At 54.9% G+C, this 16,539-nt stretch overlaps 2 long non-coding RNA genes across 2 annotated transcripts; one reads left to right on the top strand and one right to left on the bottom strand.

Annotated features, from left to right (window-relative positions):
- Positions 1–586: 586 nt before the first annotated feature.
- LOC141276501 (uncharacterized) lies at positions 587–5,157 on the top strand. The gene is made up of 2 exons (XR_012326153.1): positions 587–930; positions 4,850–5,157. It is a non-coding gene; the product is annotated as an uncharacterized lncRNA (long non-coding RNA).
- A 2,415-nt stretch (positions 5,158–7,572) lies between these two features.
- On the bottom strand, positions 7,573–12,972 carry LOC141276502 (uncharacterized). The gene is made up of 2 exons (XR_012326154.1): positions 10,418–12,972; positions 7,573–8,088 (listed from the first exon to the last, which is right to left on the bottom strand). It is a non-coding gene; the product is annotated as an uncharacterized lncRNA (long non-coding RNA).
- Positions 12,973–16,539: the final 3,567 nt, after the last annotated feature.

Raw genomic sequence — 16,539 nt, 5'->3', positions numbered from 1 at the left:
ACAAGAGTGATGTCACACATCTCAAGAGACTGGAAACGAGGGAGGGGGCTCAGAATCCTCTACCCCCAGGGTGCAGGCGGAGTGGAGGTGTACTTGGCATGCAGAGACTCAGAGCATGCACCCCAAGGTCCCTGCTGCAGGTAGAGGGCAGTGTGCAGGAGGTTTCTGGGGAGTCAGCCACGGAGGGAGGCCCTGCTTCTTCCCAGCCAGGCCCTGGCCTTGGCAAGTAGACCCCGCTTTCTCTGCCCTGAGCCCCCGGGGGCCGGGCTGCGCTCACTCTCAGCCTTTAATTGCTGGTTAATCGCTCCCAGCTTCTTCTCTTTTAACGGGCACCTCCGCTGGGTTTACAATCACTGCTAAGCTCCCGGGCCCCAAAGCCCCCATCCTCCCCAGTTTCTCACACTGCCTGCTCCCCCGGCACAGCTGGACCCCACACTGCAGTCTCGTGCTACCCAGCGTCAGTGTGCGGGCCCAGCTCCAAGACCCCGCCCCAGAGTGGCCGCCTCGGGCCCTGCCTGGCTCCAGCTGCCATGGATCAGGCTCAGGAAGCCCACACTCAGGCGGGACTAGCACACAGGGAGTTTTATGAGGGTGGGGAGGAGGGCAGGACCGGGCAGAGGGAGAAGCTGGGCTGCCACGCAGTCAAGGGCTCAGCCGATGCCACATGGGGTTTGGGAGCAGGGAGGCCCCAGGCAGGAGGCTGGGGGGGGCCTATATAACCTCCTGTCGTCCGTTCGGGATACGGACGCCCGGGAGGGGGCCTGGCCTTGGTGAGCGGCCCCCCAGCCGTCCCTTAGAGATGAAGCGTGAGGGGCCTGCCCGCAGCCCTCCCAGCAGCGGGGGCAGCCGGGTCTCCCCAAAGGGATGTGTGAAGGGCATCTCTGAAGGAGCCACCGCTGACCACACAGCGCGTCCCAGGGCTGCGGGAAGGTGAGTCGGCCTCTTGCTTCTGTTCCTGGACAGGCTGCGTGGCCAAGCCTGATTCCCACAGGCAGGGGTGCATGACCCACTTTGGGGGGACAGTCACTACAGGGGCACAGACTAGGGTGGTCGGCTACACACCTCCCCATGTGCCAGGGAAGGAAGGAGAAATGGAGTTCCAGGAACAAGGGGAGCAGCACAGGGAAGGGCCTTCCATGCACCCTGGGATCCCGTGATGGAGGGAACCCGAGGAGGAGGGGTGCCGGGGCCCACAGGAGGCCGTGACACCCCTGTAGTGACGGTGGCTATGCAGTCAGTCATCCCTGGAGACCTGGGCGGGATGCCATGAACCAGGCCCCGGGTCACTCCCTCAACAGTTGCACCAACGTCCTGGCATGGCCCCACCTCCCCCCAGGCCCTGGAGGAAGTGGGGGCCGTGCAGATGGCCGGCCATTATGTCCTTCCTCCTGCTTCAGAGGGGGAGCCCCTAAATGCCCCAGAAGGAAGGGGAGGGAGCTCAGGACCCTCCGCTGCAGGGTAGTCAGCATCTCCCAGCACCTGTCACCATCCAGGTGTCACTGCTGAAATCTGCCCCCGTTTCCCACCCACCACAGCCCACCTGCAGGCGCGGCTCGGGGCTCAGGCCCCGGCGCCCTGGGAGGGGTCCGCACAGCTCAGCGCTGAGCCCGGCCTGGGGGGGAGTCGGGGAACTGCACTTTCCTCCACTCCGACCCCTCTCCAGCCGTTTACTCCAAAGCACCAGCCTTCCCGGGAGCCCTTGAGGGCAAGGCCGGGTCTCCAGTTTGTCTCTGGCCCGCGGGGGCTGGGGGGCTGGGCACGGAGTGGACACGTCTGGCGTTTGTACCACCCAGACGCCAACAGAAAACTGCCCAGGGGAGGGCGTCCGGCAGGCTGCGGCCACCAGGGGGCGGCAAAGAGCAAAGGCAGCTGCTCCTGGGAGTCCTTAACCTCCCCCATCTCCTGCCCCACGTTTTGTCTTTAAATTTGTTCAAATGTTGAATGAAACCTGGAATTTAAAAATCACATTGCTGTCAGAAGTGGAAAGCCAATATCACATTTCATGAGCAGAAAACCGACATTAAAGTGTGGAAAGTGGAAACAAAACATCTCTCGGCTCTGGGAGATGGGGGAACTGCCTGGCTCTCCAGCCCAGGGTGTGTCTGATGTGGGGGAGGGGAGAGAAACTGCCACTGTTCGGGGGGGGGGGAACCCCATCCCCTCTGGGCTCCAACCTCCTGGCTGCAGATGCAGGGCAGGCAGGTCACGGGAGCCTCAGAAACTGGGTGCTGTGGGCCCTCAGCAAGGCTCTTGGCCTCTCTGAGCCTGGGCTTTTCTGTCTCAAAATGAGGGGCGTTGTCTGCCCCTGGGGCATGGGAGGTGCAGGAGAGCTCAGGTCCTGCCTGGCCAGGCAGGCAGGAGGAAGACCAGGCTGTCGTGCTCGGAGAGTGAGGGGCCTCCATGTTCAGCAGGGTGATGTCTGCACCCCGCCAAGGCCAACAGGCTTTGGCTGAACTCGGGGTGCTGGGTTATATGGGTCATCTTCGTCGGCTGGCTGTGGTGGTAACATTTCAGCTGCCCAACGGGGACCCCATGTTTTGCAGTTATATAAGAAAGGAGGGGGTGGGGAGTTCTGAATGTTGGCTGTGCCCCTTCTGGAGCGTTCTGCAGGGAGTTCATCTGGTCTCTTCTTGGGGAGGGGCTGCACATCCCCCCACAAAACTTTTTAAACAAGATGCTCTTCTGTAATTGTCAGGTTGGAACTTGATGCAGGAAAAGCATCCCCAGGGGCTGACAGGGTCAGAGGGGACCCAGCTTGGTGGGGATCATCCAGGGAAGGTGTCGTGTAGGGAGGATACATACCTTTGTCGGACCCACAGAGGGCACGACATGGAACCAGCCTGGGGTAGACGGGGGTGGTGGTGGGGCTTCAGCCAGCAAGACTGTGTCCATATCAGATCATCAGTCCTAACATGGGCACCTCAGGATGAGGATGGCCACAGAAAACTGTGTGAGACCTGGACTTCCTGACACAGTTTTTCTCTAAATCTAAAAATGCTCTTGGGAATTCCCTGGAGGCCTAGTGGTTAGGATTCTGGGCTTTCACTGCCGAGGGCTCTAATTCAATCCCTGGTCGGGGAACTGATATCCTGCAAGCCACATGGCATGGCCAAAAGAAAAAAATATATATTCTTAAAGAATAAAGCCTAGGGACTTCCCTGGTGTGGGTAAGACTCCATACTCCCAGTGCAGGGGGCCTGGGTTCGATACCTGGTTGGGGAACTAGATCCCGCATGCATACCGCAACTAAGAGTCCACATGCCACAACTAAGATGCAGTGCAACCAAAATAAATAAATAAATATATTTTTTAAAAAAGAATAAAGTGTAGTTTGTATATATATATATATATATTTTTTTTTTTTTTTTTTTTTTTTTTTTGCCTATGTTGGGTCTTCGTTGCTGCGCGCGGTCTTTCTCTAGTTGCGGCAAGCAAGGGCTACTCTTCGTTGCGGTGCACAGGCTTCTCATTGCGGTGGCTTCTCTTGTTGCGGAGCATGGGCTCTAGGCACGTGGGCTTCAGTAGTTGTGGTGCACGGGCTTAGTTGCTCCGTGGCATGTGGGATCTCCCCGGACCTGGGATTGAATCCGTGTCCCCTGCATTGGCAGGCCGATTCTTAACCACGGTGCCAACCGGGAAGTCCCAAAGTCTATTTTAAATTGCTTGTAATTAACTAGGGGGAAGAAAAGAAAGTCTAAGACAGGCTCAAGGCATAGAGGGTGAGCTGGGGGAGGGGGCAGGTGTGGAGGTGACCAGTGGGGCCAGGCGGCCACAGAGCAGGATGCAGAGTGAAGGCACCATCAGATGGGCGGGCGTGAGATGTCACAGGAGACGCTGCATGTCCGGTCGCCAGGTAGAGTCCTCGGGGAGAAAGTGGCAGGAGCAACCCTCTCTATCCGCCCACCATGTCCACGAGAGAGGAGTGGTCCCTTCACTCGGCTGAGACACAGGATGCCAGCGACCCCTGCCACCTGGGCCTGCAGGACTTTCTGTCACCCAGGGGCAGAGGAAGGAAGGTGAGAACATCTGGCATCTGTGAGGACACCCTGCAAGTCCTGGGGACACATCCACGAGTGACAACTGCTGCAGGTGTGGGCAGAGCAGGGTGGAGGGGATGAATTGGGGCGCACGACCCACTGACCATGTGCCGGGGCTGCAGCCTTAGGAAGCCGTGTGTGGCTTCATGGCCGTGGGGTAGATGTGCAGGAACGTATGGGTTGGAAGTTACGTATCACCCAGTAAGCCGGGCAGACCTACAGGATCGGGGTGGGGGTCTCTTGCTGGCCCCTGCCTATGTGCCACCCTGCATCACACCGGTGGCGGTCCCCTGACCACACCTCTGGCTGACTCCTTGGTCAGTGACACCTGGGTGCCAGCCTCAGACACCGACTTCGCTGACTCAAGCAGAAGAGGGATTTCAGGAAAGGATGCTGGGAGTGCAGCTTCCACCTGGCGGGAAATAGGGCCCCATAGACTCCTGGCTCCCTTTCCCAGACTCAGTGAATTGGAATAGCATCCGCAAAAAATCCTGTCCACCCAGAACCTCAAAAGAGGACCTTATTCGAAAATACGGTCTTTGCAGGTGTAACAAGTCAAGGTCATACTGGATTAGGGCATCCTTAGGAGAGAAGACAGAGGCAGAGGGTGGAGTGATGTGTCCACAGGAAAGAGGATGACAAGGACGGCCAGGAGCTGGGAGAAGCCGGAGGGGCTAGAGCAGGTGCTCCCTCAGAGCCTCTGCAAAGAACCCACCTGCTGGCACCTCAATTGCAGACTTCTGGCCTCCAGAACCTTGAAAAAATTAATTTCTGTTGTTTTAAGTCATCCAGTTTGTGATACTTTGTTACAGCAGCCCCAGGAGAACAATACACCAGCCGAAACAAAATAATACCCTGGGAGTAGAAGGACGTGTGAGTTGGGGGCTGGGATCCCCGTGACAGAGGGCAGCTGAGGCCTGGCGTTGAGGGGAAATGGCTCAGGGCAGCAAGAACACCAGGACAGAGGGCTGAGCTGCTCACTAATTTCTCTGCCACATCAACCAGGCCGAACGTGAAGTCTTGTGTGATTGTGTACTTCTGTCAAAAACTCATCACATTGTATACTTAACGCTGATGAGTGTTATTAAATTACACCTCATTAAAGCTGCCTTTTTTAAAAGAGACTTTACAGGTACTGAAATAATGCACGCAGGACATTGGTGCAGAATTCTAAAGATCAACCGTCAGAAAGGAAAAATTTTAAACCTAGGTAATAACAAAATTTGGGGGAAGGCAGAGAAACGGGCGCTCTCGGTTCCAAGGTGAGTGGACTTGTTTCCCATGGCTGCTGTAACAAGCACCAAACTGATGGCTGAAAACAACAGAAATGTGTTAATTTTCTCTTTTTTTATTGGCGTGATGGCCACATCACTGCTGTCTCTGCCTCCATATCCACGTTGCCTCCGTGTCCCCTACGTGTGTCTATTATTAAGATGCATTCGGTTGCATTCAGGGCCCACACATGAAATCAAGACAGGCTTCTCCTCTCAGGAGCCGTCATCACATCGTTTGCCATATGATGTAACACCCACTGGTCCCAGAGGTGACGACACGGACAGATCTTTGGGGGTCAACATTCAACCCACTGCAGTGGAGTGGCGACAAGCACGGTCATCGGCCTGGTACTTAGTGAAGTGAGGCGTGCCTGTGCCCTGGCCCGACGTTCGCACCCCGGGCAGAGAGCCCAGAGAAGATTCCCTCACGGAGAATGAGATCACAAATCATCAAGATGCGAGCAGCATATGGAAGAAGAAGCAGCACATGAGAAGTTAACTCAGAGATGTGGCTGGAGTCCCCAGGCTTCACACTGAGTGAGAGGAGGAATCCCGGACTTCAGCTCTGCTTGGAGGGAACCTGACCCCAGATGGGCCCAGAGCAAACACCTGGGGGAGGGCTGGCAGGGAGGCCCTCCTGCCCCAGCAAGTGTTGCAACAGGGTTCCACCAGGGGGCGCAGCAAAGGCGGGTGGGAAGGACTGGGCGATTTCACACCCCAGGAGTATAAATCCCAACCGCTCGAACCCAGCACAAAGAGCAGGGCCCTCGGTCTTTCCCTCTGGGTCCTGATTCACCTTCCCTGAGGCAGGCGGGGCTGAGATACGAGGAGACGCATCCTCTCTGCCCTCAGACCTTCTCTCTGTCCACCAGGCTTCCTCCCCTCCTCTCCACAGCCCCGGGGTCACTCCCACACCTGGCTCCGAGGGCAGGAAGAAAACTGCAATGCTAGAGGTCAAGGGTGCAGACGGGGCCAGCAGCACACTTCACACTACAAGTGTCCACAAGAACCATGCGCGCGAAGGTGGAACTTTATAACCAAGATCTTTTTTCCCCTCTCAAGTCCCTGGTCTGTTTGAGTCAGCCAACTCAGTGCAGACGTTTCAGTTAGTGATCAGCGAGGGTTTGGCACGCAAATGTGAGCAGTTTCTGCAGCCCTAAAGCCCGTACCCGGAGCAAGAGTTTAAAAATCGGCGGTGGGTGGAGTTTACAGCGCCCGGCCGGCCGGCCCCCGGGGGGTGGGTGGGGGTGGGGCGTCCTAACAGCGCCGCCCCCACCTGCAGAGCCGCCAGGTGTCAAGAGACTGGTCCCACCTGCGGCCCGACCTTGGCCACGCCCCTCCTCCCGGCCCGCGCGCCCCCGTGTGGCCTGGAGGGGTAACTGCAGGCCCCATCTTTTTTTTTAAGATTTTTTTTTTTTTGCTGTGGACAATTTTTAAAGTCTTTGTTGAATTTGTTACAGTATTGCTTCTGTTTTATGTTTCGGTTTTTTGGCCGCGAGGCGTGTGGGATCTTGGCTCCCCCAACGAGGGACTGAACCCGCACCCCCTGCATTGGAAGGTGAAGTCCCAACCACTGGACCACCAGGGAAATCCCTGTTTTAAGCATCTTAACAGGCAGCGAGCAGTCAGTGCGCGGGCGGTCAGGGCCCCGCGGTCCTGCGGAAACTTGTCCCCGTGTCCCACCCACCACAGCCCACTTGCAGGCGCTGCTCTGGGCTCAGGCCCCCGTGCCCTGGGAGGGGCCCCCCACAGCTCAGCTCTGAGCCGGGCGGGGCGCACTTCCGTCCACTCCGGCCCATCTCTGGCCGTTTCCCCCAAAGCACCAGCCTTCCCGTGTCTCCGGTTTGTCTCTGGTCCCCGGGGGCGTGGGGGGAGGGTGCCGGGCATGGAGTGGACACTCCGTTTACACCACCCAGAGGCCAACAGAAAACTGCTCAGGGGAGGGCGTCCTGTAGGATGCGGCCACCAGGGGGCGGCAAAGAGCAAAGGCAGCTGCTCCTGGGAGTCCTTACCCTCCCCTATCTCTGCCCCACGTTTTGTCTTTAAATGTGTTCAAATGTTTAGCTAAGATCTGGATTAAAAACAAAAACTGTATAGCACAATCAGAAACGGAAGGCCAGTGACACTTGTCATAAATAGAACTACAACACAATAGTTAAAACGGTGAAAAATAAACTCAAAATGGATTAGAGACCTAAATGTAAGACTGGACACTTAAAACTCTTAGAGGAAAACATAGGAAGAACACTCTTTGACATAAATCACAGCAAGATCTTTTTTGATCCACCTCCTAGGGTAATGGAAATAAAAACAAACATAAACAAATGGGACCTAATGAAACTTAAAAGCTTTTGCACAGCAAAGGAAACTACAAACAAGACGAAAAGACAACCCTCAGAATGGGAGAAAATATTTGCAAACAAATCAACAGACAAAGGATTAATCTCCAAAATATATAAACAGCTTATGCAGCTCAATATTAAAAAAACAAACAACCCAATCAAAAAATGAGCAGAAGACCTAAATAGATATTTCTCCAAAGAAGACATACAGATGGCCAAGAAGCACATGAAACTTCTGCTCAACATCACTAATTATTAGAGAAATGCAAATCAAAACTATAATGAGGGGCTTCCCTGGTGGCGCAGTGATTGAGAGTCCGCCTGCCGATGCAGGGGACACGGGTTTGTGCCCCAGTCCGGGGAGATCCCACATGCTGCGGAGCGGCTGGGCCCGTGAGCCATGGCTGCTGAGCCTGCGCGTCCGGAGCCTGTGATCTGCAACGAGAGAGGCCACAACAGTTAGAGGTCCACGTACAGCAAAAAAAAAAAAAAAAAAACTATAATGAGGTATCACCTCACAGCAGTTAGAATGGGCATCATCAGAAAATCTACAAATAACAAATGCTGGAGAGGGTATGGAGAAGAGGGAACCCTCTTGCACTGTTGGTGGGAATGTAAATTGATACAGCCACTATGGAGAACAGTATGGAGGTTCCTTAAAAACTAAAAATAGAACTACCACATGATGCAGCAATCACACTACTGGGCATATACCCTGAGAAAACCATAATTCAAAAAGACACATGCACCCCAATGTTCATCGCATCACTATTTACAATAGCCAGGTCATGGAAGCAAGCTAAATACCCATCGACAGACGAATGGATAAAGAAGACGTGGTTCATATATACAATGGAATATTACTCAGCCATAAAAAGGAACGAAACCGGGTCATTTGTAGAGACGTGGATGATCTAGAGACTGTCATACAGAGTGAAGTAAGTCAGAAAGAGAAAAACGAATATCGTATATTAACGCATATATGTGGAATCTAGAAAAATGGTACAGATGAACCAGTTTGCAGGGCAGAAATACAGACACAGATGTAGAGAACAAACGTAGGGACACCAAGGGGGGAAAGTGGCGGGGGGGGGGGTGGGGGTTGGTGGTGTGATGAATTGGGGGATTGGGATTGACATATATACACTAATAGGTATGAAATGGATAACTAATAAGAACCTGCTGTATAAAAAAATAAATTAAATAAAATTCAAAACCAAAAACAGTGAAAATGGGGACTTCCCTGGAGGTCCAGTGGTTAAGACTCCAAGTTCTCAATGCAGGTGGCACGGGTTCCATCCCTGGTCGGGGAACTAAGATCCCACATGCCGTGTGGTGTGGCCACAAAAAAGAAGAGAAAAGAAAAGAAAACGGTGAAAATGAAGCATTGTTGCCAGATTCTGACTATGTACTGCTGTCCATCAAGAGGTGCCACCTCCTCCATCCCAGGACTCAGGGGAAGGAGGACAGAGAGCAGTGAGCCCCGTTTTCCCAGAGGGAAGTCTCAGATCCGCTGTGGAGCCTTTATGGTGGGAAGGCCTTCTCCTCTCCCAGCCAAGTCTGTAAGTCAGATGCAACAGGACATCCAGCAGGACCAGCCAAGACCGGGCCACACTCAAGACTTCAGTGATGCAGGGTGGTCCTCATCACGTCCCCTGAACACACCACTACAGCCCTGCAAAAACCACACGGATCCTCGTGGATATTTGGTAACTTTGACTGTAGATGCTGGGCTGGAATCTTCACCAGGACAGATCAACAAGTCTTTGGCACCTGGAATGTGGCTACGGATCTGGTGGGTGTGTTCTTTCCAATCCTCATCAGCAAGGAGGATGGAAGAGTTTACCTGGGGGGGACAGCAGTGCATGCACGTGGTCTTGCCCTGGAGCATCCAGCCATCCCGTTGATGACATCATGATGATGGGACTTGGTAAGACACACACCTGCCAGGGGTGTGGTTCATTGATGAGTTTTTCAGGGTACAGTGCTTTGGGGGCATCCCTTCCAAGAAAAAGGACAACTTCCATGTTGCACCTCCTGCTGTCAACAAAGCAGCACAGCACTCAGCAGCACCTCTGGTTCTGGAGGTGTGTGGACCACACTGGGAATGCTGCACCAACACGTTATCAGGTGAGGACCAATTATCAACTGCCGATTCTGAGTGGAGCCCAGCAAGAAGGGGCCCCACAGCAGACTCAGGCTAGTCCAAGTGGCCCTGCTGCCTGGGCTGTACGACTTGGTGCTGTGAAGGCATGATCTTCCCAGGGTCTCACCGGGTAGAGCTGGCACTGGAATTCTGTGCCCCATGGCTTGTGGTCTATTCAGACCCCCTGAGCATTCAGCACACAGGACTGGGGCTGGGGCAACGGCTGGGCTTTCTCCCACCTCACAACGACCACCCCCACACTCCACACCCCCACTCCAGCCAGGAGATCCATCCCAGGTGTGAAGAGGCCCTCCCGCACGCTCTCTCTGCCTCAGGATCGGGCTGGTGTGAAACAGGCAGAACACTCCTGCCCTGTGCTCCCAGTTCCTCCCCGGATGCAGGAGTGCCATGCCCTCCTGCCGGGCCTTGGTAACACGTCCTCCCACCCTCCCGCCTCTAGGACTTCCGGCCCAGAGATGGGCCGGAAGAGTCCCACGCGATTCATTCATTTGTTCATTGATTCAACACACCTCTCCCCAGGCTCTCTGCCTGCGCTGAGCACCATGAAAGTGGCCTGAATAAGACACTCCCCCGCCTCAGGGCTGCTGCACCGCTCACCTGGAGCTGCTCCAAGGATCCCTCAGGCCCCTCTGCACCCGCCTGCCACTTCTCCCCCCTGAGCAGGCACCCCTGCTCAGCTCTCGGCTCTCTGCCCTCTGCAGACCACCAGGGGGCACCACTTAAATAGCAGGCCCCGTAGGTGGGCAGCCAAAGGGCCGGACACATGGAAGGACAGTGGACAGTCATCCAGACCTCACAGCAGTGGATGGTGCCTCAGTCTGCTCGGCCCCGTAACAAACCACAGACATTTACTTCTCACAGCTCTGGAAGTGGGAGGTGCAGGACCAGTGTGGCTTTAACGTAACAGATTGGCAGGGTCACAATTCAGCCCAGAGCAAACAGTGTGAGCACCCAGTCCTGACTCGCACCCTGAGTGATCTCGGAATCTGAGCGTCACCCCTCAACCCGGGCAGGAGGCAGTGTCCTGTGGGATTCCCCCCCACTCTTCTTCTCCAGCTTTGCTCCCCAAGCTCTCCTTCTCACACATCCTTCCTTGCAAGGCCGCGGAGAGGCTCAGTGAGGCCCATCTGGACCCAGAAACTCGGCAGGGAGGGCTCGGCAAGCCCTGCCCGGTGACCCCACACCCAGGGACCCCGCCGCACCCTGGGTGGGCCTCAGTTTCCCCTCTGTTACCCCAATCTCATTCTTCTGCTGTGAATCATTGGCCTCTGGTCTCCCTTGGCCAACCAGCTTTTCAGGTTTTGGTGTTTGTTTATGAAGTTACTTACCTCTTCTTGGGTCATTCTTGCTGAGAATATTTCTCTTTCCCTATTTAGAAAAAAAAAGTTTTTTTAATGCATGGCACCAACTGAGTTTCTTATCAGCATTCAAACACACCTCAAATTGCTTGGATTTAGAAACAAAACAACAAACGCTCTCCCCTGACCGGCACTTTCCTCCAGCTTCCTCTCTGCTGCGTTCTCTGGTCCACGCAAGCTGCTTCCTTGTCCTCCCTACTCCCCTCCTGCCTCTCGCCCCGCAGCCCCGCAGCTGCTCTGCCGAGGTCAACATCGACCTCCACGCGTTCTCTGTCCCAGTCTGTATATGGTGGTGGCCTGCCATCCTGACCTGTCCAGACTGAGGGGGCTCCCAGGAGGTGAGATTTCAGGACATTATTACAGTATTATTACCATTATTATTATAAAACACACAACATAAAATTTGCCATTGTAATCATTTACGGTGAAGGATTCAGTGGCATTTAGTGTATTCACAATGTTGTGCAACACCCACCTCTTTCTGGTTCGAGAACATTTCCAAGCCCCAAAAGGAACCCCATCCCCATGAATCCATTGCTCCCCATTCCTCCTCGCCCCCAGCCCCTGGTGACCACCGATCCGCTTCCTGTCTGTCTGTGGATTTCCCTGTTCTGAACACTTTGCCCAAGTGGAGACACACGCTCTGTGGTCTTCAGTGTCTGGCTTCCCTCGCTCAGCACGTTGCCGGGCGCGTCCACGTGGTGCGGGGCGTGGGGCCTGACGATGCTCCACTGTCTGGATGGAGCAGTCTGCTGCTCCCTCTTCCGCTGACGAGCCTGTGAGTTGCTCCCGCTTTTTGCCTGTCATGAACAGCAATGCTGTGAACACGTGTGTACACATTTTAGTGTGAGTGACTGGTTTCAATTCTTTTGCATCTACGCCTAAGAGTGGGATTGCTGGGTCCTATGGGAAGGGACTCTCAGTGTTAAACCCAAACTGTGGGTGGTGGGCCACCCCCCGCCCCCATATTGCCTGACCTCCCAGCTGCCTTCACCCCACTCTTCTGGGCTCCTTGACAAGCTGCCTCCGCCATCCTGCTCCACATCCACTCCTCCGCAGGCTCCTCTGCCCGAGCCCTATAAGTGGCATCACAGCCTGCCAGGTGGGGAGTGGTGGGCAAGGCCAGGGAGGTGGCAAAAGTGGCTGTCAGCCCCTGGGAGAGGCCCTGTCGGACAGGGGCCCTGGTGAAGGGAAGGTGGCAGGGGAGCCCATGACAAGGCTGGGCTGCCCTCCCTGGCTCAGGGCTCTGGGCCATGCATCCGCCACCTGAGACTGTCCCCCTCCTCAAGGTCAGACTACCGGGGACAGAGACCCCGCTCAGCTTCAGGGACACACACGCTTGGTCCTGAGCATCACTGAGACCTGGAGACCAGGGTGTGGAGTCTGAGCACCAGGCAACTGGGAAGGGATGCATCAAAATGGCCTTGGAGCATGTTGGCTTTGACTCTACACAAATCATTCAGAGTGGGGACAAGGAGAACATGTGTCCACAGATGGTTCTGGGGGCTCAAGGAGCCTGTGTTTAAAAAAAACATTGAATTATAGAATGAAGGAGACATAACAGTTTCTTGTAGAATCCCTCAGATTAAAACAAAGAGAAAGGTTTCCCTTTGGGCCACTGTGGTTACTTTTTTTTTTTTGGCCATGCAGCATGTGGGATCTTGGTTCCCCCACCAGGACTTGAACCTGTACCCCCTGTGGTGGAAGCGAGAAGTCCTAACCACTGGACAGCCAGGGAAGTCCCTAGCCACTGTGGTTGCTCTAACACATCTCCAAGTCCTGGCGTCCTCGACCCCTCCCACCCCCCACCCCCACTTTAACAAGGACAGGTGCAGCCAAAATCTTGTCAGGTAACCTTATCAGGCTTCAAACTCAAAGTATGGTCAGGTTTGCACTGTATTTCTTTGGGTGCAAGGCATAGGGACCCAGCCCCTATTCAGCTGTGATGGGAAGCCTCCTTTCATCACGCTTACTTGCCAGCTGAGTGAGCAAACAAATGGCTAGCCTGCCGCCGCAGCACCTGGCGCACAATGGGGCGGGCGGGGGTCGAACCTGCGTTACCTGCCGCTGCCTCCGTGGGGCGGGGGCGGAGAAGCGGCGCTTTGCTGCCACTTGGCGGCCGAGCGCAGGGCAGGGAGGCGCCGCTGCCGCATCGGAACAAGCCGAGCCAGGTAAGCGCTGTTTCCTGATTCTTCCGCCTGACACATTATAAACTCCTCCCACCACCTGGGCGCAGGTTGGGAGGGAGCCCCCCAAACCGAGGGTTGTAGCTCCAGCGAGCAAGGCCTTCCAGCGCTGGGAGAAGGCAGGGAGGGGGCTGGGGTTTAGAGCAGGTAGGAGGGGAAGGGTGGAGGGAGCCACCTGGCTGCAGTGTTGGGGGAGAGGAAGGGAGGCCGGCGGAGGGGACAGCGAGCAGAGGCCTGGAGGCGGGAGCGACTTGGTGTCTCAGCCTCATCCTTTGAGGCAGAGTTGCTGCGGGGGGTGGGGGCGGAGGGGCGAGATTGGGGGATTTGACCTGCCCAGATGGGCGAGGAAGAATGCTGGCAGCGGCTCTGGGGTCCCCAGAATGCCTATTTAGATGTGGATGACTGAGTCTGATAGGGGGAGATGCTGAAGCAAGGCTCAGGCTGGGCGGGGGGGGGGGGGGGGGGGGGGGGGGGGGAGCTCTGGAAATGCCTCCAGGAGCGTGTGCACCTGCGGGGGGGTGGAAGCCAGGTCCCTCCACTGTGTGCCCTCGATCCATGCCGTGTGCTCTCGATCCATGCCTCTCTCTCTCTCTCCCTCTCTCTCGCACACACACTGTCTTGCGGTAGCAAACATATTCTCCAATCTTAAGATGAAATAAAAACCAACCAACCCTTCTTTGGCCCCACGCTCAATGACCAGGGAGAGAGGGAGTGAATGAATGTATGACCAGGTGGGAAGTCACCTGGAGAGAGAAGGAGGCCCCCCCCACCCCATGTGTCCTCCATCTGTTTCATGGGGGTTGGGGCCCAAGCTCTGTTAGTGCCACATTCTTCCTACACAGCAGTGAAGAGGCTGTCCAGCTGCCCCAGGCAGCCTTATTCTCCACTCACGGAAATGCTCCTGACAATCAAAAACTATCTCTCATCCTGGTGGCTCATCTCTCTGCAGGCCAGGGGGAGTGGAAGTAGAGACTCGCCCTCTCTGAGTCCCACCACCTGGGCGCTGGGAGGGACGCACAGCAGGGGGTCCACCCTCCGCCAAGTTCTGAGCATCCAGCCTGATCCCAGCCTCTCTCTTCGGTGACAGTGGCAATTTAGCAGCCGGCAGTGATGGGCATCCAACGACCATCTTCCTTTCTCATTTGGGACACAGAAAAGCAATCACACCCACAGTTCACGGCACAGGCAATCAGAGACAGTCCCAGACTTTGCTCCTTCCTGTTCTAATGTACAAAACCATCCAGTGGATGAGACAAGCAAGCTCGGGGACCCTGACCAGGTTAACACGTGCACAGATGGGGGGGAGTGACACTTTCACACGGCCCCAGCATCCCAGCTTGGGCCTCTAGAAAGCGTCCTCTGGGCCCTGTGGGGCCAGGCCAGGGCCTGAGGAGCCATGCGGGGGTCTGAGAGGTGCCCCAGCCCTTTCAGGTCAGAGGGTTCCCTCGGGGAGCTTGCAAGGGGAGCCCCTTAAAAAGGGAACAGTAGAACCCATCACAGCTGAGTCACTGCTACTTAGGAACATCTTGCAAAGGGCTCAGCCTGGCTCAGCTGGACTGCAGCGGGGGAGTCTGTCAGAGGCTCAGGGGGTGTCCTCTATGGACCTGGAGAGCCTGAGGGCAGCACTGCCCACCAGAGCCTGGAGGACGAAGCAGAGGGCACTGGGGCTGGGCCTGAGGAGAGGGAGACTTTGGGGAGCAGATGTGGGCACCCATCCAGTGCCTCCCAGCACCCCCTGCAATCCACATGTACCCCCATAGCAGAAAGATGGGGCTCCTCATCCTCCAAGGACTGTTCCCAAGCTCAGGGAGACAGATGCAGCCCTTCCCAAGCCCCTGGCCTTCCCGCCTTCCAGATTTTTCCACAGCAACTGCATCATTTTACATAACCACCAGCAATGCTCAAGGCTTCCCGTTTCTCCACATTCTTGCCAATGCTCATTATTTCCTGTACTTATTTATTTATCTGCCACACCGCAGCAGCATGCAGAACTTCCCTGACCAGGGTTCAAACCCATGCCCCATGCAGTGAAAGCGCAGAGTCTTAATCAACCACCGGAGGCCAGGGAAGTCCAGTTTGTTTGTTTTTAAAATTACCATCCAATGGGTGTGAGGTAGTATTTTAGAGGGGTTTGATTTGCATTGTTCTAGTGACTAGTGGTGTTGAGCATCTTTTTTTTTTTTTTTTTGCGGATCACAGGCTCCGGACGCGCAGGCTCAGCGGCCATGGCTCACGGGCCCAGCCGCTCCACGGCATGAGGGATCTTCCTGGACTGGGGCACGAACCCGTATCCCCTGCATCGGCAGGCGGACTCTCAACCACTGCGCCACCAGGGAAGACCTGTTGAGCATCTTTTCACGTGCTTATTGGCCATTTGTATGCCTTCTTTGGAGAAATGTCTTTTCAGACACTTTGCCCATTTTTGAACTGGGTTTGTTTTGTTGATGTTGAGTTGTAGGAGTTCTTTATATATTCTAAATATTAACCCCTTATCAGGTATGTAATTTGCAAATATTTTCTCCTATTCTATGGGTTGCCTTTTTACTCTGTCAATAATGTCCTTTGATGCACAAAAGTTTTCAATCTTTTTTTTTAAATACATTTATTTATTTATTTTTGGCTGCATTGGGTCTTCGTTGCTGTGTGCGGGCCTTCTCTAGTGTGGCAAGCAGGGGCTACTCTTCGTTGCGGTGTGCGGGCTTCTCATTGAGTTGGCTTCTCATTGCAGTGGCTTCTCTTGTTGCGGAGCACAAGTTCTAGGTGCGCAGGCTCAGTAGCTGTGGCACATGGGCTTAGTTGCTCCATGGCATGGGGGATCTTCCCAGACCAGGGCTCGAACCCTTGTCCCCTGCATTGGCAGGGGGATTCTCAATCACTGCGCCACCAGGGAATTCCCGAAAGTTTTAAATCTTGATGAAGTTGGATTCATCTAGTTTTTTCCTTTACCTGCCTGTGCTTTTGGTGTCACATCCAAGAAATAATTGCCAAATTCAGTGTCATGAGGGTTTTCCCTTGTTTTCTTCTATGAGTTTTATAGTTTTAGCTCTTATGTTTAGGTCTTTGAGTTGGTTTTGTATGTGGTGTGAGGTAGGGATCCAACTTCATTCTTTTGCATGTGGACTTTCTTCCTTTTTAATCCAGCCCCTGGAGCAGCAGCCCCTGCACACAAACCTCC

The sequence above is a fragment of the Tursiops truncatus genome, chromosome 15 (assembly GCF_011762595.2).
Source record: "Tursiops truncatus isolate mTurTru1 chromosome 15, mTurTru1.mat.Y, whole genome shotgun sequence".
NCBI classification, from domain to species: domain Eukaryota; kingdom Metazoa; phylum Chordata; class Mammalia; order Artiodactyla; family Delphinidae; genus Tursiops; species Tursiops truncatus.
Note: the sequence above shows the minus strand (reverse complement) of the source record. Positions and strands in the feature narration are given on the sequence as shown.